We start from the raw sequence: 27,780 nt of genomic DNA, 5'->3' as shown, positions 1-27,780 counted from the left end.
GAACTTGGGAGGCAGAGGCAGGTAGATCTCTGTAGGCCTTCTGTTCTACAGAGTGAGTTCTAGGACAGCCAGTGCTACAGAGAAACCCTGTCTTGAAAACAAATGAACAAAAATGAAAATATTTTTTCATGTAACATGTTCTGATCATGGTCTCCCCTCCCTCATCTCCTCCCAGACATTCCCTATTTCCCCACCCTTCTAACTCCACTTCATTTTTCTCTCTGTTTTTAGAAGATGAACAAACAAGCAAGCAAACATAATAAAACAAGAAAAAACAGTAGGAGAAACACACACACACACACACACACACAATCAGAATCCATAATATACAAACAAAAGACCAGTAAAGGGGGAAAAACCAAAACAAAGCAATATAAGACAAAAAAAAAATCATCTTGTTTTGTGTTGGCCATCTACTGCTGAGCATGGGGCCTGCCATTAAGAGTGGCTTGTATAGCCTGTCAAACTCCATAGGAAATAACTAAAGTTTCCCTTACAAGCGCTTGTTTATTGGAGATAGTTTCTTGTTTAGTGATGGGAACTCATGTCTATTCTATGCCCCATCCCCAGCACTGGGACCCCATCTGGTTTGGACCTGTGTAGGCGATATGCATATTGCCACCAGACTGTGATTTTATTTTAGTTATGTCGTCTTTATGTGTTCATTTTTTCTCATCTGCAGAGTTAGATGCTGATGTCAATACCAGTGTCAGGTTTCCTAGGAGCATTACAATTAATTCAGTAATTAATTTAATTTTTTTAACATGTAATGAGATTATTCTACACCAAAAAGTGGGGAGTGGTGTATAGTTAGGAGACTCCTTGCTTAGGGCACTTTTTAACTCTTTTATCTCTTCAATTCTTTTACTTTGGTTACACTAAAGACATACATGGTTCTAAAAATTAAAACATACTAAATAACATATTTTATAAATGTAATGTATGTATGTTAAATATTCTGTGACATCAATTAAGTATAAATTCAGAATCAAGCACTCCAGGGCCCAGAATTGGTGGATTTCTATAGCGCCCTCTATAGCTCTAACCAAGTATAGATGTAGCAGAGGGATAGATGTGCTATACACTTTTTTTTTGTTTTGTTTTGTTTGTTTATTTATTTATTTATAACCAAGTCCATTTAAATGAAAATAAACATTTATAGACAATATTTGGGAATTTGGGCATCGTTCATTCCAAACTACTTCCTGCTGGTAAGGGGATCTGTCATGGGGGATTCTAAGAAGATGCAGAAATCCTGGCTGTAGTCTGCAAGGCTGCTTTGTGCCTTAACCTAGAGACAGGAAAGAAGCCCTAGTCCCTACTTCACGTGACCTGTCAGATCTACATGACCCCATGGCATTCCCCTACATATGGAATTGGGGTGGGGGTGGGAGGGGAGTGTGGTTAGGGTGCATGTGAGAGGGCAGAGTGGGTAAAAGGGAGGGAGGGACGGAAGGATGGAGGGAAGGATGGAGAGGGAACTGGGATCGACATGTAAAATAATAAATTAAATAAAAAAATGCTTTGACTCCAAAATTTAAGTTCAAGGACAAGTTACTGAGGAAAAGGATTTCTATTTTTTGTCCACAGAAAATGAGAAGCTGTGGATTCCTTCCAGACTAATGTGGTTTGATCATGCCAGACTGCCTGAGACAGAGTACCAGGTGATGCTACATTCCAAACAGCTGGACAAAGCAGCCTTGCAGACTCAGTAATTAATTTATACAAGGCACCCAGAGTAATGTCTAGGGCATTTGTGAACTTTCAATACTATAAGCTCATTTGTCACTGCTATCATTTGGAGGGGTGTTTTTATTTTTTGTTTTTTCAAGAAATGCATAGGTTTTCCAGAAGCAGATCACTGATGGAGTTAAACTCAACCACCTAGAAATCTTCAGTCATCAATACTGGCTGTGTAGAATCCCACACAGAACTAGATAAACACAGCCCAATTGTTGACTTCTGGCTCTGGCTATTTCCCCAGTATCTTTGATCTAATGTGTTAGAAGGAGCTAGTGCCTTTAATCTTTGAAGTATAAGTGAAAAGGGAAATGCTTTGGGGCACCTTGTTCATTCAACTATAGAATGACCCATCATGGCACTCAGCTATTCAAAGGGAAGCCTCAAGTGCATCATTCAGCACAATTGGCTTGGGACTTTTGACTCAGCATGCCATTGCTTCCTTAACAGTCTTGCTGGGGGCAATTTCAGATTTAAAGATACACATACATATGCAGTTATATATGAGGATCTAGGCATATACATATATATTTTGTTACTTATTTTCTTAGGAATTCTGAAAATAAAACATGTAGCTTTGATCAAGTTGTTTCCTTCAAAAATATTTGTTATTGATTTACAAATATATACTCATGGCAACTTTTCTGAATTTTTCACTTGATTTTGTGGGGAAATTTATCTTTTGACTATTATCTGGTGTTTTTAATGAGGATGACACTAATCAGTTACATACCAGACAGAAATCATAGTCCTTCTGGGTTCTATTTCAATAGAAAAAGAAAATTTACAACTGCCACACCTTATTTTATTTGCCAGGAAAACAAAAATATTTTAGGTATTTAATATTTTGGCCTAGAAGTCAACAAACTCCAGGATATTTCTTTTTAACTTTCTGGGCATCTTTCTTAGAAAGGAAACATTTTAAATCCAAATAAGATTTAGGTGTAAAACTCCTAAGATTTATGGATTGACAAGGTCTTTCAACTGAGAGTCTGGTAGCTAGTCCCATCAATCCTGTTTTTTGACCCTTCATTGTTTTCTGTGCTGTTGGAAGGTTCTAGATTCTCTTCAGTATTTTTTTGAAATGCCTCTGATGGCTTCCTGTAAAGCTCTCTAGTGGTTCTCATCCCCTAGCCACCTTCTGCAGTACTGTCTGCATTATTCAAACATGGGTTCCAGTCTGCAGCCTACCAGTGCACCTTCACCCATGACTAGGCCTCACCATGGAATTTGAGGCTCCTTTAGACTGAGACTCAATTCTCTTCAGTCCCACCTGTGGATGCTTCATAACACTCACCATCCTCACCCCCATATCCTAGCCACTGTGACTGCTTACTGGTTATAAAACAATATCATTGTCATTCCTGATTATCCCATTTGAACACTTAGCTTTCAGATCCATTTCAAACAACAATCATACATGAACTAGTCTCTCCTCCCCATTTCTCCTTTTCTCTCTCTTGCTCTTTCTCTTTTGGGCTCTGTCTCTAATAGTACTCTTTTGAGAGTGTCATAAGAGGTGTTTGTCTTTTTATCAGACATACAATATTTTGTCCTTGGATCCCATGTACTTGACTAATTTAAATCTGATGGTTGATCTGCCATGAAATCTTGATTGGAGCTGGAATCAACTAAATACACTTCTGGACCAAATGAGGGCAGAATATCTTTCCTTTGACAGAGGCCCACATGTGAAGAAGTACAAGGAAAAAACAGGAACACTTGCTTGCCTTGCTCACCTTTGCTTCTTGTTTGTGAATCCATCTACCCCATATTTGTCGGTGTTGCTACCACTGCTATCTTTCACTGACATAAAATACCAACATATTCAACTTTCCAACCTGGACTAAAGAGAAAAGACTCTCCAGGAATCCTCCAGGTTTTCCATGCCAAAGACTTCTAAGGCAGCCAGCCTCATAGACAGAGCAGTTACTGGTTTATAGTATGCAGCATGTATTCTAGTGCATAGTGTATAGTTCAGCATCCATTGTTGGAATACACAGACCTATTAATATAAACCAATATAATAAATCCATTTTAATATATACATATGCATATACATAATATATATATATATATATATATATATATATATATATATATCCTATTGTTTCTGTTCTTCTAGGGAACCCTGACAAATACAGTGAGCACTCTAGATATAATAACAATATTAACTATCATCTAAGTGAAAAAATATTCTTTCAGGCTCAAAATAGTTGCTTTTATTCTTAAACATTTGTAAATTGTGGATTTCATTTGAAAATTTGAAAACAGGAGCACCCAAGAAATCACTATTATTTGAAGGCTAGTTTGAAATGAATATGAATATGAATTTGTGTGGTTGAATGTTAACAGATTAACCTAGTGTGGTGGTTTGAATGAAAATGGGTCCCATAGGCCCATTATGAGTGTCACTATTAGGAAGACCTTGTTGGAATAGGTGTGGCTTTGTTGGAGGACATATATCACTGGGAATGGGCTTTGAGCTCTCATATGCTCAAGCCAGGACCTATTCTCTGCCTCTGTCTGCAGATCCAGACGCAGAACTTTCAGCTACCTCTCCAGCACCATGTCTGCCTGTATGCTGTCATGCTTCTCTCCATGACGGTAGTGGACAAACCCTGTGAATTGTAAGCCAGCCCCAATTAAATGTTTTCCTTTATAAGAGTTTCTGTGATCATGGTGTCTCTTCATAGCCATAGAAACCTAAGATAGCTGGTGTGGAATATCAAATGGTGGGTTTCATTTTCTGCTGTTGAAAGGTTATGACAAAAATATTTTTGTACTCGTAGACCTAGGTGAGCATTCTGTGGCCTCTATAGAATTTCTTCTTATAGACAAGTTTATATGGAAGATATGGAGGTTCTTAATGGCTTCCCAAAGTTACTATTGTTTTCTGAGATCTTTTAGAGAGAATGGGAGAAGTCTGTGGGTTCATGCCACTCAAGGCGGGTTTGGGCTTTTTCATCAACCTTGGGAATCTCTGTTCTATTGTCTACCTGCCATGGTGGGGAACATAGACTCAAACTGTTATTTTCTTAAAAATATTAAAAGCCAATCAAAAGTCTCTGGCAACCAGGATGGATGTGTGACTACCACATTCATGCAACAGACTACCTTGACAAAAATGAGAGAAACAGGCCTACACATATAGTTTGATATTTTCCTAGGTAATAATTTGGTTATGACTCCACCAACCTCAACTCCAGCTCAATAGAAACACTTGTTGCTTAATTTCCTGAGATGGAGTTTCTCTTTGTAACCACCAGAGATCTGCCTACCTGAGAGCTGGGATTAAAGGTGTGTACCATCACTGCCAGTAGAAGCTCTTTATACACGGCCCTTAGTTTCAACTTTTTTTTTTTTTTTTTTTTTTTTTACCGATTAATGAACTCTCAGCCAGGAATGATTCATGTATATTATGCATCCTAAGTTTGAATGAAGCTCAAGCAGACCAAATGGCATCAATAACTATGAGAAAGGGAGAAAAAAAAAAAAAAAGAAAAAAAAAAGAAAAAAGAAAAAAGAAACTTGCTTATTGGTTCTATGAAAGAAAGTTAACAAGTGACATCAAGAGTTCCTGCGGGCAAGATCCTTGACCCCCAAATCCTGGCCTCTGCCAAAGATTGAGGTCTCAGCTGGAGAATGCCAGTTTCCAGTGAGATCCGACTATTCTGCAAAACCTTCTCAAGTTCCAGCTCAGCCCTTGTCCTCTTCCGCCAGCTATTGGGCTATTGGCCAGAGGTGAGTCTGGGCCCAATTGGGGCTGCCTGTCCCCTACAACCTCTTTTCCCCCCTACCCCACCCGAACTCCCTGGGTTGGCCCCTGATCCTGCTGCTCCTGTCTCCGGTCCCCATCGAGAGCACCCTTGGAGCTCTGATACACCCCCACCCATCCCCACCGCCAGCCTACCCCCCCTACCCTGTGCTGTACCCCACCCATGGTCCTGCTGCTCTGGTTGAGCACTGGGACAGAGGGTGGAGCCAACAGTCCACCCTACTTCGGAGTCTTCTCTGAGCAACTCTGAACAAAGGAGACCTGACTATCCATGCAGAACCACCCTTAATTTCCACTGGCTTGGTCTCTGACCCCGCCTCCAGTCCTCTGCTGGAGTCCCGGGCCCCTTCCAGAGATCAGCCTATCTCTGCAGGTCCATGCTGAGTTCCTGCAGGCAAGATCCTTGACCCCCAGATCTGGGCCTGTGCCAAAGAAAGAGGTCTCAGCTGGAGAGCTTCAGTTTCAGTGAGATCTGACTATCCTGCAAAACCTTCTCAAGTTCCAGCTCAGCCCTTGCCCTCTTCCACCAGCTATTGGCCAGAGCTATTGGCCAGAGCTATTGGCCAGAGGACCACTGTGAGTACCTGCTGGCATCTTCTTCTGGATCCTCATCCTTGACCCCATCCCTGGATCCCTGTCTGCGGAGAAACCTCCTAGAGAGCTTGGACCACACAGAGCTACAGATATTGAATCTCAGACCCACATAAGCCCTTTGGGGAAGTACCATAGAGAGAGGGGGAGACCCCACCAACACCTACTGGAAGAAGCTATGGGAAGAAGGCAATACAAGAGAACACCTAACAACAGAAAGACAAACATGACACCACCAGAATCTAGGGAATCTACACCAACTAGAATGGAACACAACAACAAAGCAGAGGAAGCAGAAGGGTACAGCTTAAAAATTACCATCATAAAAATGATAGAGGCTCTCAAAGAAGATGTGAGAAAATCCCTTAAAGAAATGGAGGAAAAAGCAAACAAAAAAAAAATGGAAGAAATGAAGAAATTCCTTAAGGAAAGTACAGAAAGCCAAGAAAAAACAATTAAGCAGATGAAGGAAACAGTTCAAGACTTGAAAACTGAAATAGAGAAAATAAAGGCAACACAAACGGAAGGAATGCTGGAAATTGAAAAGCTGGGCAAAAAACGGCAACTACGGACACAAGCATAACCAACAGAATTCAAGAGATGGAAGAGAGAAAATCAGGCTCAGAAGATAAACTAGAAGAAATAGATTCATCGACCAAAGAAAAGCATAAATCCAACAAATCCTTAACACAAAACATCCAGGAAATGTGGGACACCATGAAAAGGCCAAACCTAAGAATAATAGGCATAGAGGAAGGTGAGGAAGCCCAGCTCAAAGGTGCCAAAAACATATTCAACAAAATCATCCAGGAAAACTTTCCAAATCTGAAGAAGGACATGCCCATGAAAGTACAAGAAGCATACCGAACCCCAAATAGGCTGGACAAAAGAAAAAAGACCCCTCAACATAAAATAATCAAAACACCTAGCATACAGAATAAAGAAAGAATATTAAAAGCAGCGAAGGAAAAAGGACAGGTAACATATAAAGGCAGACCTATCAAAATTACACCTGACTTCTCCATGGAAACCCTCAAGGCCAGAAGGTCCTGGATAGATGTTCTAAAAGTATTAAGAGAACATGGATGCCAGCCTAGGCTACTATATCCAGCAAAACTCTCAATCACTATAGATGGAGAGAACAAGATATTTAATAACAAAACCAGATTTTCCCAATACGTATCTACAAATCCACCCCTACAGAAAGTATTGGAAGGAAAACTCCAACCCAAGGAAGGTAACTATGCCCACAAAAATGGAGGCAACAGATAATCCAACTACACCAGAAACCAAGGGTGAAGCAGAACAAATATATTCACAATACCACTGCCAACAACAAACCTAAATCAAACAAGCATCAACAATCAATGGTCCGTACTCACCCTCAACATTAATGGTCTTAACTCACCTATAAAAAGACACAGGCTAACAGAATGGATACGAAGACAGAATCCATCCTTCTGCTGCATACAAGAAACACATCTAAGCTTCAAATATAGACATTACCTCAGGGTAAAGGGTCGGAAAAAGATTTTCCAATCAAATGGAAATAAGAAGCAAGCAGGCGTAGCTATCTTAATGTCTAACAAGTTAGACTTCAAACAAAAATTAGTCAAAAGAGATGAAGACGGTCATTTCATATTCATCGCAGGAGAAATCCATCAACACAAAGTCTCAGTTCTGAACATCTATGCCCCTAAGACAAAGTCACCCACATTCGTAAAAGAAACATACTTTGAAACATCTGTATTCCACAAGAATTGAAAATTCAAAGGAAATGGACAAGTTTCTGGATAACTATCACTTACCAAAATTAAATCAAGAACAGACAAACAACTTAAATAGACCTATAACTCGCAATGAAATAGAAGCAATCATCGAAAGCCTTCCAACCAAAAAAATTCCAGGGCTAGATGGATTCAGCGCAGAATTCTACCAGACATTCAAGGAAGAACTAATACGACTACTCCTCAAACTGTTCCATAAGATAGAAACAGAAGGTTCATTGCCAAACTCTTTTTATGAGGCCACAATAACTTTGGTACCCAAACCTCACAAAGACACAACTAAGAAAGAAAACTACAGACCAATATTCCTGATGAACATCGATGCAAAAATATTCAATAAAATACTGGCAAACCGAATTCAAGAATACATCAGAGAAATCATCCACCATGACCAAGTAGGCCCTTTCCCTGGAATGCAGGGATGGTTTAACATACGAAAATCTATCAACGTGATCCACCATGTAAACAAACAGAAAACGAAAAACCATATGATTATCTCCCAAGATGCGGAAAAATCCCTTGACAAAATTCAACACCCTTTCATGATAAAGGTCTTGGAGAGGTCAGGGATAACAGGAACATACCTAAACATAATAAGAGCAATATACAGCAAACCAACTGCCAACATCAAACTGAATGGAGAGAAACTTAAGCCAATTCCTCTAAAATCAGGAACAAGAAGACATGGCTGTCCTCTCTCTCCATATCTCTTCAATATCGTATTAGAAGTTCTAGCTAATGCTATAAGACAACAAAGGGAGATCAAGGGGATCCAAATTGGAAAGGAAGAAGTCAAACTGTCTCTATTTGCAGATGATATGATAGTTTACATAAGCGACCCAATAAACTCTACCAGGGAACTCCTACAGCTGATAAACACCTTCAGCAAACTAGCAGGATACAAGATAAACTCAAAAAATCAGTAGCCCTATTTTTTTTTCAGACGACAAAGAGGCAGAGAAAGAAATCAGAGAGACATCACCCTTTACAATAGCCACAAGCAACATAAAGTATCTTGGTGTAATGCTTACCAAACAAGTAAAAGACCTATATAATAAGAACTTTATGACTTTAAAGAAAGAAATTAAGGAAGATACCAGAAAATGGAAAGATCTCCCATGCTCTTGGATAGGTAGGATAAACATACTAAAAATGGCAATCTTACCAAAAGCAATCTACAGATTCAATGCAATCCCCATTAAAATCCCACCACAATTCTTCACCGACCTTGAAAGCAAAATAAACTACTTTATATGGAAAAACAAAAGAACCAGGATAGCCAAAACAACCCTATACAATAAAAGAACTTCAGGAGGCATCACCATTCCTGACTTTAAGCTCTACTACAGAGCTATAGTTCTGAAAACAGCCTGGTATTGGCATAAAAATAGACAGGTAGACCAATGGAATCCAATTGAAAATCCTGATATTAATTCACACACCTATGAACACCTGATTTTCGACAAAACAGCTAAAATTATACAATGGGGCGAGGACAGCATCTTCAACAAATGGTGCTGGCACAATTGGATGAGGGTGTGTAGAAGACTGCAGATAGACCCATGTCTGTCGCCATGCACAAAACTCAAGTCCAAATGGATCAAAGACCTTAACATCAATCTAGCCACACTGAACCTCCTAGAGGAGAAATAGGAGGTACCCTTGAACAAATTGGTATAGAAGATCGCTTCTTGAACATAACTCCAGGGCACAGACACTGAAAGAAACAATTAATAAATGGGACCTCTTCAAATTTAGAAGCTTCTGTAAGGCAAAGGACACAGTGGACAAGACCAAATGGCAGCCCACAGACTGGGAAAAGATTTTCACCAATCCTATACCCGACAAAGGGCTGATCTCCAAATTATACATAGAACTCAAGAAACTAGTCAACAAAACACCAAATAACCCTATTAAAAAATGGGGTACAGAACTGAAGAAAGAATTCTCAATAGAGGAAATCAAAAAGGCTAAAAGACACTTAAGAAAATGCTCCACATCCTTAGTTATCAGGGGAAATGCAAATCAAAACAACTTTGAGATACCATCTTACCCCTGCCAGAATGGCTAAAATTAGAAACACCAGTGATGACTTATGTTGGAGAGGATGTGGAGAAAGTGGAACACTCCTCCACTGCTGGTGGGAGTGCAAACTCATACAGCCATTTTGGAGATCAGTATGGCGGTTCCTCAGGAAAATGGGAATTAGTTTGCCACATGACCAGGCAATCCCCCTCTTAGGCATATACCCAAAGGATTCACATCCATGCAATAAAGACATCTGTTCAACTATGTTCATAGCAGCAGTATTTGTAATAGCAAGAACCTGGAAACAACCTAGTTGCCCCTCAATTGAAGAATGGTTAATGAAGATGTGGCACATCTACACAATGAAATACTACTGTGCAGAAAAAAATAATGGTATCTTGAAATTCGCAGGCAAGTGGATGGCACTTAAAGAAACCATCCTGAATGAGGTAACCCAGTCACCAAAAGAGGAACACAGTATGTACTCACTCATATATGGATTTTAGACCAAGAGCAAAGGATCACCAGCGTATAATTCACATCACCAGAGGAACTAGGATACAAGGTGTATTCTAAGAGATTCATATAAAGTCCCTCACAGAACTGGGAAGGGAAAGGTCCCCCAGAGTTCAGGTGAAGTGGTTGTGCAGTGAATGGAGAGAGAAGTAGGAGAAAATGAGGGGGAGGAAAGGAAAACCTGTGCGACCAGGAAGATTGAGCCTGGTTAGGAATAGAAGATAGGAAAGAGAGAGAGAGAGAGAGAGAGAGAGAGAGAGAGAGAGAGAGAGAGAGAAAGACAGAGAACATAATATAGGGAGCCAATATTGGTTTGAAGATAAAATTGAACACAAAGAAAGGTCTAGAGAACTACAAGACTGCTTCCAACTAACAATTTGAGCTTCTGTGGAAAGTCTATCATAAATGCCCTTCCTGGAGAGTGAGATCAACAACTAACTTCTCCATGGAGCCCTCAACTAATGCCTGTTGAAAACAGGATCAAACACCCATACATAAACACTGAGTCGAACTAGAACCCAGATGCAGATGGAGAGGACAAGACCACGCAGCAGAAACACATAGAGACAGGTTACCTGAACAAGGAGGAGCTAACAGCCACTAGACTGATAGCTGGGAAGCCAGCATGGGACTGACTCAGGCCCCCCTGAATATGGGTCTCAGCCAGAAGGACTGAGCAGTCTATGAGACCTCAGACAGTGGAGCCAGGATGTATCCCTGGTGCACAGAAGGACTTTGCGAACATATACCCCATGGAGGGATAACTGCCTTAATCTAGAGACAGGAGAGAAGCCCTAGTCCCTACTTCTCATTACCTGTCAGATCTACATGACCCCAACTGGATGGCATTCCCCTACATATGGAATTGGGGTGGGGCGATGGAAGGGAAGGGTGGTTAGAATGCATGTGAGAGGGCAGCGAGGGTAAAAGGGAGGGAAGGAAGGAGGGAGGGAGAGTTGGAGGGAGGGAGGAAGGGAGAGGAACTGGGATCGACATGTAAAATAACAAATTAAATGAAAAAAAAAAGCTTTGACTCCAAAATTTAAGTTGAAGGACAAGTTACTGGGGAAAAGGATTTCTATTTTTGTTTCCACAGAAAATGAAAAGATGTGGATTCCTTCCAGACTAATGTGGTTTGATCACGCCAGACCGCCTGAAACAGAGTACAAGCTGATTCTACATTCCAAACAGCTGGACAAAACAGCCCTACAGACTACAGCTAGGATTTCTGAATCTTCTTCGAATCCCCCATGGCAGCACCCCTTACCAGCACGAAGTAGTTTGGAAAGAACGATGCCCAAATTCCCAAATATTGTGTATAAATGTTTGTTTTCATTTAATTGGACTTTGTTATATAAAATAAAATAAAATAATAAAAGAAAATAAAAAAAGAAAAAAAAGAAGTGACATCAACTACTTTACTTCCACAATTATTATAAACATTTCAAATTCACTTTATTTTTTTATGATCTGTGCATGTATGGTGTGTGTGTGTGTGTGTGTGTGTGTTTGTGTATGTGTTACATACAATACATGTTATGGTACAGTTGTAGACACCAGACAATTTTACAATTTTGTGGAGTTGGTTCTCACTTTCCACCTTTATGTGTGTTCGAGGGATCAAACTCAGGATGTCAGGCTGTGCAATAAATACCTTTATCTGTGAGGTAGCTTTTTCACTCTAAATTTTTATTGGCATATACTCAGTACTCTGCACATAGTACTGTGTTTTTTTATTCTTACTCTTTAGCTCTTTTGGTTGCCTGCCACCCAGCTAAAGCACACATAGAGGCATATTCTTAAATATAAATGCCCAACCTTAGCTTGGCTTATTTCTTGTCAGCTTTTCTTAATTTAATCTATCCTAACTACCTTTTGCCTCTGGGCTTTTTCCTTTTCTTCAGTATATCTTGCTTTCACTCTTACTCCACGGCTGGCTGGGTGGATGGGTGGCTGGCCCCCTGACATCCTCTTCTCTTTGTTCTCTACTGCTCCCCTCCTTTCTGTTTTTCTGATCTCTGATCTCCTCTCTATTTATACTCTCTGCCTGCCAGCTCCACCTATTCTATCTCCTGTCTCCATATTGGCCATTCAGCTCTTTATTAGGACCATCAGGTATTTTAAACAGGCTAAGTAACACAGCCTTACAGAATTAAGCAAATGCAGCATAAACAAAAGTAACACATCCTTACATTGTTAAACAAGTGTTCCAGAGCATAGCCAAATGTAACACATCTTAAAATAATATTGTACAAGAGTACTGGGTTTCATAAGGGCATTTTTTGTATAAGTATATAGCTTAAAATAATATTGTACAAGAGTACTGGGTTTCATAAGGGCATTTTTTGTATAAGTATATAGTGTGGTTTGACCATACTTACCCTATATCCCCCATCTATTACTCACTTCGCTTTCCTACACAATTTCATTTTACTTTCAATATTTTACATTACTTTATGTATCTATATAATGTTTAGGATTCACAAATGAGAGGAAACTTGATATTTAGACCAACTTAACTGCTAAATGTGGTAATTCCCAGATGTGTGAATTTTCCTGAAAATGTCATGCTTTAATTTTTCTTTATAGCTGAAAAAATTACATTGTGACACATCCCAGATTAGTTCCAGAACTTAGTATCTCTGACTGTATTGTGCTTGTCACTTTAAAAAGGTGATTGATTTTAGAGGGAGCAAATAGGATGTGGCCTGATGTGTTGTGATTGATGTTTCTTTTTATTTAATTTAAAATGTTTATTTATTTATTTTAAATGATAACTAGAGTTTCCCCTCCCTTCTTCCTTCAGTAACTGATGTTTGTAAAGAAGAGCATGGGACCCTAGGAGAGACTGAGCTTGCATGTACATAGAGGACTGGATTACTAGGTGAGATGAAGCAGGATAATTGCCACCAACAATCAAGGAATGAGGCCTCCGAGTAAACTGTTTAATGGTGCCCTTACCTAGACCATCTAACCCCCAGAAGTGTAAGAAAATAAATTGCCATAATTTAAGCCAAGACAGCCATTGAGAACTAGTTAATTTCCCTCCTAGTTCTGATTTGTTTTTACTCCTTTGGCATGAATGTGGCTAGCCGTGCTTAAGATGGTGATATCTCCTTAATTAGTGCTTGGGTGAGCCAGCTTCAGGCATAGAGAACATGCTTCATGTAAATAGGACACAATTTCTCATTTTAGACCCAATAATTTCCAAGTCTATAGGAGCATAGCTGTTATATAATGTAGTCCTTGTAACACAGTCCCTTTACCCCATCCTTTCTAACAGAGCAGGATCTCTGCCATGTTATTAAACCTGAACTGAGATCTGGTATCTCATTGGCTTACTTTCTGTAAAATCCATTCGGGAGAGATCTAGGTCCATAATTATTGATGGTTAACTACTTTATTTTGCCTAAAAAGACAAATTCAGGCAATGGTGGAAAGCAAATAATTTTCATGCCCACATTATGCTGATTAATGCAACATAACTACAAATTAATTTATGCAAAAGTGTACCTTCCCAGCCTACAGATATTGAGTATGTTTGCAATTTCCCCATGTGATAGTATGATACATATGTTTCTTCCCCCAAATTGGGTCATACAAACTTTGACTCTCCTCCACTTGTTACTGTCCATAAAGAAATTGGCAATGGTGGTTCATTCCTGTAATCCTAGTTCATAGGCAAAGACAGGAGGACTGCCATGAATCTGAAATCAGCCTGGGCTACACAGTGATCTATTTCCAGGTCAGATTGTGATACAGTATAAGATATTCTCAAACAAATAACCATCAAGATAAAAACAAAATAATTCCCCTAACTTCTCCTTGTCTAATGAAAAGTCAAAAGGCATTTTTCGGCTCAGAGGTGAAAGAATTCTCAATAATCTGAATGGACTAGGTTTTATTGGGTTTCTTCATTCAGACTACTAGCAAACTAGTCTGTGTATGATGGTCAATCTTGATTGTCAACTTGGTGGGATATAGAGTTACCATGTAAACAATGTCTCTAGCTGTATATATAAGGCTATTTCTAGAAAATTTTAATTAACTGAGTAAGGAAGATCTACCTTAAATGTGGGCAGAAATATTTCATGTGTTGGGCTACTAGACCGAATCAAAAAGAGAAAGTGAACTGAGCACCAGAATACACCTCTTTCTGCTTCTTGACTACAGATGCAATGTGACCAGCTGACTCATGCTGCTGCTGCCATGATTTCTCCACCACGATGGACTGTTGATAGAAGATGTCATTATGTATATCTGTTTCTCATACTGGTTGAAATATGCTTATGGCTGAAATAAGCCCTTCATTGCTGAAGTTATTTCTTGATAGGATAAGAGTAACAAATACATGTGCAATGAAATGTCAGTGTGATGGGGGATTGCCATTTTCTAAATGTTTCTCTTATTGGTTGATGAATAAAACACTGATTAGTCAGTAGCCAGGCAGGAAGTATAGGCAGGGCTACCAGACAAGGAAAATTCTGGGGAGACAAGGTAGAGAAGCCACCAGAGGGATGCCATATAGCCACCAAGTAGGTAGGATGCTGTGGCATTCTCTCGCAAGCCAAGACCATGTGGAACTACTTAGATTAATATTTATGAGTTAATAATTAAGAGAGAGACAGTATGAAGCCTAAGCCATCAGATAAACAGATTATGATTAATGTAAGCTTCCGTGTGTTTATTTGGAGAGAAATGGCTTTTGGATCAGGTGGGACAGAAACTCCGTCTGCATCCGTGAAGACTCCAATGGCTTAGGTTTAGGAATAGAATTCTGGATAGTGGAACATGTATGACTTTTGGAGGATGGTGTGCCCAAAGGTGTCATAGGAGCTCTATGCAAATACTCCATACTTTGACCTATGCATAATTCATCATTAACTTTTGTAATATCCTTTATAATAAAACTGCTTCTTTGCATTATGTGAGTGATTTGAGAACATTTCTCAAATTCAAGGAGAATATTAAGGGAACCCTAATTTGAAGCCAGTTGGTTAAAAGCATAGAAAGAACAGTCTAAGGCTTATGACTGGTAACAATATTGAGGGTTCAATATTAGTACTGAGGATTCAACTGTGAGATCTGATGCAGCATCAAAATAAAATTTAATTAGAGGGCACAGAGCTGATGCTTGTCACTGGAATAGTTGCTTACTTTCTGGTAAGGAAAAATCCTCATAGTATCTATGGCTATATAAATCTTCTGTGTTTGTGTTGAAGGGAGAAATAGGTAAAATAGACTTTATTCCTCTAGCTGTGATGGTCAGTGTGGATTGTCAGCTTCATAAAATTTAGAATCACTTGGAAGATAGGCCTCTGGGCATGCCTGTGGTGGGTTATCTTGACAACATTAATTGTGGTGAGAAGACCCATCCATTGCAGATGGCACCGTTGTTTAGGCAGGGGATCCTGGACTATATAGGTGCAGAGAAAGTGAGTGGAGCACTAGTTTATGCTTACATGTATGTATGTTTACATTAAAGGAATCCTTTGTGTGCAAACATCTGTGTGTACAAAACTAGAAACCATAACATATAATCTAAGGACCTGTAAGATAAACAAAAAAAACCAAAACAAATAAACAAACAAAAATAGCCCTGACTAACACTATGAGGTAAAATACCTCTAAAGATGAGCTTATTTTCTGTTGGTTATCTACTACTGGACATGGGCCTACTCTTAAGGGTGGTTAGTTAGTTTGTTTCTCCAGTCAGACTGCCTTGAAGAAAACTTTTAATTTTCAAGTAGATATTAATTGGAGATAGCTCATGTCTTAGGCATGGGGGCATGCATTCACTTCTTGGTGGTATGCTTTTTTTTTTTTAAATGCTGTATATCTGCTGTACAAAATAATGGGTTTCATTATGACATTGCATTTCAATATAGGTACATATAGTCTACTATGATCATATTCACTTCACTCATTCCTTCATTTGTCTCTTTTTCCTACCCATGATCCTCTTCTTCCCTGCAAGTACTTCTCTTTATCCACTTCTGCCCACTTTCCTGGAAATGGTACAATTTAGTTTAGTCTAATGTATAAATATCTAACGTTTCCTTACCTATTTATCCATTGATAGGAATGTAAACTAATTATCTCTCTCTCACACGCTAACACTAATACAAATTTAAAAATTAAAGGATGGTTCTGCTTCAGACTGACTCTATAAACTTCAAAAATTTACTGAACCTATCCAAGTTCTAGTTGATTTTGCCATAAATGGGGTATTACTCTTTTCCCCTTAAACAATCATGTAGATAAGTCTTCAACTCTCTTGGGTAAATACTTGGGAAGAAATTTCTAGGTCACATGACAAACTTACATTTAACTTTTTTAAGTCATTGCTAAAATGTTTTCTAAAATATTATCATTATACCTTCACATTACAATCTATGAGCGTTCTGTTTCTTCACACTTAATGATGTCTTTTAATAATAGCCATTCTAGGAGTTCTATTGTGTATGAAGTTGTATGCCTCTGTGGTTTCAATTTGCCTACCCAAACGATTAATGATGTTGAACATCTCATGGTACTTAATATGCATTTGTATATCTTTGGTGAAATTTCTATTGAAATATTTTGCACATATTTCAATTGAGTAGTTTTATGGCATTATAAGACCCTTTTGCTTATTCTGCTAGATTTCTTTGACATGAACTGTTAATTCACCAATAACAAGTCAATTACATTACACAGAATACTTAACGTTTGACAAGAATATTCTGAATGAAGCTATTTAATTCAATTCTTTTCAGTGAATTTTTATTGAATACCAACTGTATGCTATATATATTCTGTATGTTGGAAATTCAATAGGACAAAAATACTTGTTCTTAGAGAAATAAATAGTTATTATTAATGGTTGCATGGTTAGCATGTAGAAATAGCTGGGTTTTGGGACAGGCCTTTTTTTGAAGCCCAAGATCTCAGGTGCTCATTTACATGGATCAAGTATGATTGTAGTCTATTGTGTAGTCAATCAACTGCTCAACATGCCTCAAATTCTTTATGATCACTGTATATAGTACTATGAAAATGTGAAATCTCAGAAGTGGATTATGTTTAAGAGTGAAAGCATAGAGAATAACTTTTCATTTATTTGAATCAAAATGTTTATTTTTATATATGCCAGATATATACAACTTCTGTATTAACACTCAAAGGCATAACGACTATATTAACTTTCTAATTGGGTCATAGTTCAGCTTTCTCTTTCTCTCTGACACAAGTTTCTCCTTTTGCACATTGTTAGTCTAAGCAACCTCTACCCTGAAGCCTTTTAGAATCTTATTAAATGGATTGGTAGAAAATTATATTATTTTATTTTATTTTTGAGACAGGGATTCTATGCAACTCAGGTAGCTCTTGAGTTCACTATACAGTTGAGGATGACCTAGTACTCCTGATCTTCCTGCTTCCACTTCCTCAGTTCTGGGATTATAGACATGTGACTCCATGCCTGCCTGGAGTATTTTACTCTGTGTCTTTAGAAATTGGGCTACTGAAAGATCAATAGAGTTAGTTTGCCTTGATGTTAGGATGTTTCCTCTTGAGATGACAGTGAGGCAGGGTACCTTTGATTTCCTAGTTTCTACTCAGCCTAACCCTTACTTAGCAGCAGCCTCAATAGTAGTAGTCATCTCTGAATATGGTATTTTCCAGAATCCCCATTTACAGCAGCATCCAGTGCCATCTCTGCCTCCCAATGTTGGCAGCGTGGAACTGCTCTGTCAGCTGTTCTCTTGAGTTCTGCCCTCCAGGACCATATCTGGAAACTAAACATCTACACAGAATGCTCCTGGTGAAGGTTGCTGCTCTGTCAAAATGTGGTTTCAAGGAGAGCTAGCCATACCATCCCAGGTGGTCACAGTTGGAGCTATTCAGTTCTTCTTTTTAGATCTAGGTAACATGTTTTTGCAGCACTAGATCACAGCAGAGGGCATCTCCAAGCATTCAGTATCAGGCAGATCTGTCATCCAAGGGAGGCCCTGCCTGTTTGTAATTGTATCTAGGACAAACAAATTCATCTTTGTGGTCTTCCGATTCCTCATTTGTAAGATAGAGTCATATGTTTTTCTACCTTCTTGGGTTACTTTAAGGATTAATAATATTATATAAAAAAACGTAGTGTTTGACACACCAGAAACATTCAGCATATTAGCTACTATAAAATTACTAGATACAGAAAAAAAATTGTTTAAACAATTAAACTACGAAAGAGACTTGTAAGTGGTGCTAAATTTTTCCCTCTGGGTTTCAAAGCATCCTGGAAATTGGCAAAAGAATTAGCTGCTTGTTCTTGCTAGTAAAATACTATGATTTTGCTCCTGCCTTTTTCATGTGGGTGTTTTGAATGCTCTTATTACTGTACTAAGGGAACCACTCAGCTTTCAGTTCTAGCTGATATTACATGAGAAATACACTGTCTGCTTTCTTTATGTGTATAACTCTAGTATTTCCCTTCCTACATTGCATTGTAGCAAATGTAAGTTGGACTTAATTTCCAGATTTATAATAGTTAAAAGACAGATTTTTGCATTATTTATTAAAGCATTTAATTTCAATACGTATTCAATATAAATTATTACTTATGAGATGTTTGCATTATCTTGTGTATATTTAATATTTTAAAATACATTTTAATTTGTATTATGCATGTTGAAATGTTTAATAATTTTCATGTATAGTTAGCAGAGGTGGAATCAGATGGCACAATAGATCATTTTGATCATATCGCAATTATAGACATTTAAATAGAGTATATTATGAATGACTTATCTATATATCTGTTTCCTGCCTTTGAGCATTTCTAGTGTGAGGATTTATCTTTGTAGTTTATTCCAGAAGGTAGTGCTTACCCTATGTTAAATGATCAATAAGACAGTGTATTAGTAAATTTTCTGTTGTTGATAAAATAGTCTGACAAAAGGAAACTCAAGGAATAAAGGGTTTGTTGTGACTTATGCTTCTATAGGTATAGATTCCATCATGAAAAGGAAGGTATGGAGGCTGCTAAGGAAAGCATGTTTATGGGAGCAGGAAGCTGGCTGATAATATTTTCATCCATATACTGGAAGTAGAGAGAGAAAGAAAAGGAAGTGAGATGAGGTTACAAACCCTGATTGCCCCCCCCCACTTTTCTTTTTAGGAAAGCTGTACTTTCCTAACCTTCCCAAACAGTGCCACTAACTAGAGACCAAATGTTTGATTACTTGAGCCTACAAGAGACATTTGTCATTTGAACCACTGCAAACAGTATGTCTATAGTTACTTAAAAACTATTATTATTATTTGAAAATCAGTTTATTTTCATATTACAATTTTTTGTTTTCCATTTTTATTTTTTTGATTTCATTTTACATTCCAACAACTGTTCTCCCTCCCACCCCTCCTCCTACTCCCTTTGCCCCCTCCCACCCCCTCATCTACCCCCTAGCCAACACCAATCCTCTTCTCCTTATGAGTAAGGGCTCCCATGAGGAGTCAATGTAGTCTGGCACAATAGGTTTGGGCAGGGCCAGGACCCTCTCCCATGCATTAAGACTGAACATGATATCCCACCATGGGTGTGGGCTTCAACAACCTAGCTCATGTGTGAGGATTATATCATGATCCTAGTGCCACTGAGCATGGCATCCCATCCTAAGGCATGGGCTCCAATAAGCCAGCTCATATACCAGGTTTCTATTGTCGTCCTACTGCCAGCAGTCCCTGAGCTAGTCGAAACTTCACAACTGTCTCCCACATAAGGATGGCCTAGTTCAGTCCCCTGGAATCTCCAGTTATAGGTTAGAGTTCATGAGTTTATATGAGCTTGGTTTAGCTGTCTCTGTAAATTTCTTCACCATGATCTTGACTTCCCTAGCTCATATTCTCTCCTCCTTCCCTTTGACTGGATTCCCTAGCTCATATATTCTCTCTTCTTCCATTTTACTGGATTCCGTAGCTCATATATTTTATCCTCCTTCCCTTTGACTGGTTTTCCAGAGCTTGGTTGTGGATCTCTATGTCTAATTCCCATCTGGTTCCTGGATGAGGACTCTATGATGATAGTTGGGGTGAACAACAATCTGGTTATATGGTAGGCCAGTTCAGGCCTCTTCTCTACTATTGCTATCATTCTTAGCTGGGGTCTCCTTGTGGGTTTTTGGGAGTTACCCTAGAATCAGGTTTCTCCATAAGCCCATAGTGGCTCTCTCTATTAAGATACCTTTTTAATTACTCTTCCACTGCATCCCTCCCTCCTAATTACTCTTCCACTGCATCCCTCCCCACCTCAGACATCACATTCTCTCCTGTTCTCATCACCCCACCCCATTACCACTGTCTAGCTCCATTTTGTCCCATAGATCTCATCTAATTTCCCTTCCTATGGTGATCCATGTGTCCCTCTTAGGGTCCTCGCTGTTACAGAGCTTCTCTGGAGCTTTGGATAGTAGTCTGGATATCCTTTGCTTTACATCTAAAATCCACCTGTGAGTGTATAAATACCTTACCTCACTCAGGATGTTTTATTTTTTTATTTCCATTCATTTGCCTGAAAATTTCATGAGGTCATCTTTTTTTTTTCAGCTGAGTACTACTCCATTGTGTAAATGCACCACATTTTCTTTATCCATTCATCCATTCTTTGGATGATGGGCATCTAGGTTGTTTCCAAGATCTGGCTATTACAAACAATGCTGCTATAAACATTGTTGAGCAAATGTCCTTGTCATATGATTTAACATCCCTTGGGAAAATGCCCAAGAGTAGTATTTCTGAGTCTTAAGGTAGATTGATTCCCAATTTTCTTAGAAACTGCCATATTAATTTTCACAGTGGCTGTACAAATTTGCACTCATACCAGTAGTGGAGGAGTTTTCCCCTGACTCCACATTCTCTCTAACATAAGCTGTCCTCAATATTTTTGATCTTAGCTATTTTGACAGGTGTAAGATGGTATATCAGAGTCATTTTGATTTGTATTTCCATGATGACTAAGGATGTGGAGTACTTCCTTAAATGTCTTTTGGCCACTTGATGTTCTTCTGGTAAGAGTTCTTTGTTTAGCTGTGTACCCCATCTTTCAATTGTGTTATTTTGTATTTTTATGTCTAGTTTCTTGAGTTCTTTATAAATTTTGGAGATCAGCCCTCTGTCAGATATGGGGTTGGTGAAGATATTTTCCCCTTCTATAGGCTGTCATTATTGACAGTGTCCTTTATCTTACAGAAGTTTTTCAGTTTCAGGAGGTCCCATTTATTGATTGTTGCTTTCAGTGTCTGTGCTACTAGTGTTAAATTTAGGAAGTGGTTTCCTGTGCCAATGCATACCAGGTACTTTCCATTTTTCTCTTATATTATGTTCAATGTAGTTGGATTTATATTGAAGTTTTTAATATGCTTGGGTATGAGTTTTGTGCATGATGATACATGTGGATCTATTTGCAGTCTTCTACATGCCAGCATCCAGTTATGCCAGCACCATTTGTTAAGGAGATTTTCCCTTTTCCGCTATACCATTTTGGCTTCCTTGTCAAAAATCAGGTGTTGTAGGTGTGTGGATTAATATCAGTGTCTTCCATTCAATTCTATTGATAAACCTGTCTGTTTTTATGCCAATAACGGGCTTTTTTTCATTACTATAACTCTATAGCAGAGTTTGATGTCAAGAATAGTAGAATAGTGATATATCCAGAAGGTCCTTTATTGTACATGATTGTTTCAGCCATTATTTTTTTTTCATATTAACTTGAGTATTGTTCTTTTAAGGTATTTGAAGAAATGTCCTGGGATTTTGATGGGGAATGCATTTAATCTGAATATTGATTTTGGTAAGATTGCCATTTTTATTATGTTGATCTACCTATCCGAGAGCATGGAAAATCTTCCCATTTTCTGATATTCGTTTTCAATTTCTTTCTTTAGGGACTTAAAGTTCTTGTCACACAGATCTTTCACTTGTTTGATTAATGTTACCCCAGATTATTGTATATTTGTGACTATTGTAAAGGGTGATGCTTCTCTGATTTCTTTCCCAGCCCCTTTATCATTTATATATTAGAGGACTACTGATATTTTTGTGTTAATCTTGTATCCTGCTACATTTCTGAAGTTGTTCATCAGCTATAGGAGTTCCCAGGTAGAGTTTTTGGGGACACTTATGTATACTATCATATCATCTGTGAATTGTGATAGTTTGAATTCTTCCCTTCCAATTTGTATCCCCTTGATCTCCTCTTGTTGTCTTATTCCTCTACCTAGAACTTTGAGTACTATGTTGAATAGATAAGGAGAGAATGGAAAACCTTTGTCTTCTTACTGATTTTAGTAGATTTGCTTTGAATTTCCATTTAGTTTGATGTTGGCTATTGGCTTGCTGTACATTGCCTATTTATGTTTACGTATGTTACTTTTATCCTTGATTTCTTCAAGACCTTTATCATGAAGGGGTGTTGGATTTTTTCAAAGGCTATTTCAGCATTTACTGAAATGATCATGGTTTTTTTTCTCTTTCAGTTTGTTTATATGGTGGATTACATTGACAGATTTTCATACAATGAACCAACACTACATCTCTGTGATAAAGTCTACTTAGTCATGGTGGAAGTATTTTTTTCCCTGTGTTTTGGGATTTGGTTTGCCAGTATTTTATTGAATATTTTTGCATTAGTGTTCAGGTGGGACACTGATCTGTAGTAGTTTTCTTTATTTGTTTCATCTTTGCATTGTTTGTGTATCAGGGTTACTGTAGCCTCATACAAGGAGTTTGGCAATATTACTTATGTTTCTATTGTGTGGAACAATTTGAGGGGTATTTGATTTAGCTGTTTTTTTTTTTTTTTTTTTTTTTTTTTGAAATTCTGATAGAATTCTGCACTGAAGCCATTTCGGCCTGGACTTTTTTTGTTTGGCAGACTTTTAATGATTGCTTCTATTTCCTTATTAGTTATAGTTTTATTAAATTGTTTTTCTGGTCTTGAGTTAATTTTGATATGTAGAACCTATCCAGAAAACTGTCCATTTCTTTAAATTTTTCCAATTTTGTGGAGTATAGGTTTTTAAAGTATGATCTGATGATTTCCTAGATTTTCTCAGTATCTTTTCATTTTGTTACTTTGGCATTCTCTTTGTGCCTTTTGGTTAGTTTGGATAAAGGTTTGTCTATCTTGTTGACTTTCTCAAAGACCTAACTCTTTATTTTATTGATTCTTTGTATTGTTGTCTCTGTTCCTATTTTATTGATTTCAGCTCTCAACTTGATTATTTCCTGTTGTCTACTCCTCCTTAGTGAGTTTGATCTTTTTCTTCTAGATGTTTCTGGTGTTTTTGTTAATTCATGAGTGTGGGATTTCTCTCTAACTTCTTTATGTAGGTGTTTAGTATAAGAACTTTCCTCTTACCACTGCTTTCATAGTATCCCATACGTTGTACATTAATTTTCATTGAATTCTAGGAAGTCTTTTCTTTCCTTTTTCCTTCCTTCCTTCCTTCCTTTCTTTCTTCCTTCCTTCCTTCCTTCCTTGACCCAGTGGTGATGTGATTGAGCATTATTCAGTTTTCATGAGTTTGTAGGATATCCATAATTTGTATTTCCTTTGTGTCTTCCATCCCTGCTAGCTCTTATAATCTTTCTTCTTCTTCCAAAGAGTTTCCTGAGCCCAGGTGTGAAGTGTTTGATGGAGACAACCCATTTACAGCTGAGAGTTCTAAGGTCTCTCACTCTCTGCATATTGTCCAGTGGTAGGTATCTATTATTCTCTGCCTCCTGCAGGAGGAAGTTTCTCAATTGATGGATGAGAAAGACACTGATCTATAAGTATAGCAGAATGAGTGAAAAAAAGGAAGCCATTTCATTGCTATGTTTCTTTAGTTGAACATGTTTTGTTTTCCCCTAGAATCATTGCCTATCTAATGTCACCTTATTGGCCAATGTCAGGTATGGGTTCTGTCTTCTGCAGTGGGATTTAAATCTGACCAGATAGTGGTTGAACACTTTTAGAGCTTTTGGGCCACTACTGCACCAGTGCTAATCTTACACTTAGCTAATCATTGTAGATTGAAAGTTTTGTAGCTGAGTTGGGGGTTACCTTTTTCCATTGGAATAGTATAGAGTACCTCCCAGTTTCACAAACAGTAGTCAGTATGGGTGAAGGCTCAACTTTTCTGTATTCAATGAGTAATGTAAGTATGGTATTCAGCAACATAGCCTTACCAACTGAGACTATCTTCTGTATTAACTTGGTCATTGAAGTAAGGCATCTTAAAATTCCTTCTAACTTAAATTTCAAATGAGTGTTTCTTAAATTTATAAAGTAATGACTTTATATATTCAAGGTTTTATACGAATAGAGCTCTTGAGTAGTTAATAATATAGAATTAAATTGGACTTTGTAATTCTAGAACAGGGGTTAGCAAACTATAGTCTGTAGGTCAAATGTGCTTGATATCAATGTTTATAAACAAAGGTTTATTATGTTGCCATCATACCAAGTTAATAAAATATGTTCTCTCTTGCTGCTTTAGTGATACATTGGTCAACAAAATAAAAAATATTTATTATCTGGTCATTTACTAAAATGTGTATCTATTACTGTCTAGAGCATACTTGCTTGGTTTGCTAAATATCTATGGCAACAGCCTCTGCTATGATGTTTCTCGGGATTCAGAAGTGACACATTTCTTAAGAGGACTTCAGGTGGAAGCTGGTTGGAATCTCAGTATGGCCAAAGTTTGAGGAGAAGAAGAAAGAAATAATTAATTTTGGATTTGCATTGTTAGATTTTAAAGTTATCTTAGCTGAGATGCAGATGAGAAACTGCTACAATGGACAGGCAAGATGCGATTCTAGAACTTTCTGATAAATACTTCAGAGGCTTTAAATAGTAAAATGATTTTTAATTTTTCTTTCCTATATCAAAAAATACACATGCATTACATTCTGATCACACCAAATCCTCCCACCTCCCTTCCTTCCCAACTCCAAACTCTTTATCTCTTTATAAACAAACAAACCAGAAGTAACAGAAAACAAAGACACACACACACACACACACACACACACTCACTCAAACACACCATACTCATAAAACACAAAATCAGAAGCCATAATATATAAGCAAAATACCAGAACACTAAAATTGCCCAAGCAAAGCAATATGAGACAAATAGTATATAAACAAAGCAAAACCTTGAGTTTTTTTTGTGTTGCCCATCTACTGATGGGTATGGGGCCTACCCTTAAGTGTGGTTAATATACTCAGTGAGACTCAAGTGGATAGAACATTTACTTTGCAAGCAGGTGTGAATTACAGATGGCTACTTATTTAAGGGTGAGAGCCCATGTCTAGTTTCCTGTTTCAGTACTGGGACTCTGATTTGAACCTGTGTGGGCCCTGTGTATGCTGCCACAGTCTCTGAATTCATAGGTACATCAGTCCTGTTGTATCTGAAAGACACTGTTTCCTTGAAGTCATTCATCACCTCTGGCTCTTACAATCTTTCTGTCTCTACTTCAACATAGCTCCCTGAGCCCTGAGGGGAGGACTTCAATGAAGACATCTCATTTAGGACTGAGTGTTCCAAAATTTTTTACTCTTGGCATGCAGTTTGAGTTTTAACTTTTCTTTCTGACCTTTATTATTCTTAAAAAGTAGTGAACTCTTAATATTTTATTTAAAATGCCCACATGAAACTGAACTTAATTGAATTTCAATAGGGATCAGTGAAATCTACCTTAATACATTTAGCTGCCACCTCTCCATTTAGGTGAAAGCTTTCAATTATTACTGTTAGTGTGGATGTGATAGTTTGAATGTAATTGTCTTCATAATCTCATAGGGCATGGCTCTATTAGGAGATGTGGCTTGTTGAAGTGGGTATGGCCTTCTTGGGGGAAGTATGTTAGTATGGGGTACACTTTATGGATACTGCCCAGTGTCTCAGTCAACTTCCTTTTGACTGTAAGATATAGGAGTCTTTACTATTCCCCTACCACCATGTGTGCCTGCCTTCTTCCATGCCCCATGCCATGATGATAATGGACTGAATGTCTGAAACTTTAAGTAAGCCACCTCAATTAAATGTTTTCACTCATAAGAGTTGTGGTGGTCATAATGTCTTTTCACAACAATAGTTAACTAAGACAGCAACTTATGCTTGTTTAATTATAACCATTGCGGATGACCATAGATTGCTTTTGGGTCTGTCCAATGCTTAATTTAATTGATGTATATATAGACTCATGAACAAAGCCTGGAACTCAATGTATGTAGGGCATTATGAGGTAGCTATTTCAAAGGATCCAAAACATACCAAGAAAATATTTTCTAGTTGAATTTACTCTGGATTTTTGTTTAGAGGATCAGATAGAGCAGTTTCTACCAAGACTATATTATTTTCAATATATAATCCAATAATAACATTATATAAGAAGAAAAACGTTAAAACGTTAAATGTATATCAGAAAAATTAGCTATGTTTGGAAGGAACTCTATTATTTTTAGAACATGTTCTGTTGATTCTCTGAATGTCATAACCAGAAGGAAATTACATATAAAATGAAGGCAATCAGAAATTTTGAATGCTATTCTCAGAACATGATACATTAGTGAGTATATGCTCTTGTGCAGATTCCATTTCTTTTGGACTTCTATAGATACAGTGTCCATCATGTTTTAGAAAAATGTTAACTCTATCACTGGAGAAAATATTACTATTTACCATAAGTACCAGAAGTACCAACTCAAATTTGTCTTCAAAGAATGTAACAACTATTCTTATAGTCCTGCCCACATTCTCTCAGTATTGATATCTGGGTATAACAGTAAGACTTCTAATTTGGGTACCTGTGATCATTTATGGATGACTCTAGCCATTGCAGCTTCTCTGTTTACCCATAAGCATTAGACAAGACATGGTTGCAGGTTAATATTATCTGGAAATAACTCATAATCAATGTCTTATGGAAACTGTTGGATAGATAGCTAAGCTCTCCCAGTCACTGAGTGTGATATTCCTGAGGCGTGCATACTATGTTGACTTCTAGAGTTTTTCAGTAGGTTGATGCTTCAATTTCCAAAATAGTTATTTACTTCAATCATATACTCTTTTCCCCCCCTTTCTTCTCTGTCTCCTCCGATTTCTTCTTCTTTAAAAATATTGCTCAAGGGTAACTTCCAAATATAATGCATGTACTCAAGTATTTATCTCTAGATAGGAATTTAGGGGGAATTATACGATAATGACAAGGAGAGGAAAAAAAAGGCAAAGTGAGACACTTGGTTAGTTCTTTTTTAAATTGTGTCTTATTGGCGCATTTTTACTTAGTATTTACAGAAGAATTTTCATAAGCATG

Source organism: Phodopus roborovskii, unplaced genomic scaffold (genome assembly GCF_943737965.1).
Source record: "Phodopus roborovskii unplaced genomic scaffold, PHOROB, whole genome shotgun sequence".
Taxonomy (NCBI): Eukaryota; Metazoa; Chordata; class Mammalia; order Rodentia; family Cricetidae; genus Phodopus; species Phodopus roborovskii.
This window is presented reverse-complemented; position numbering follows the sequence as displayed.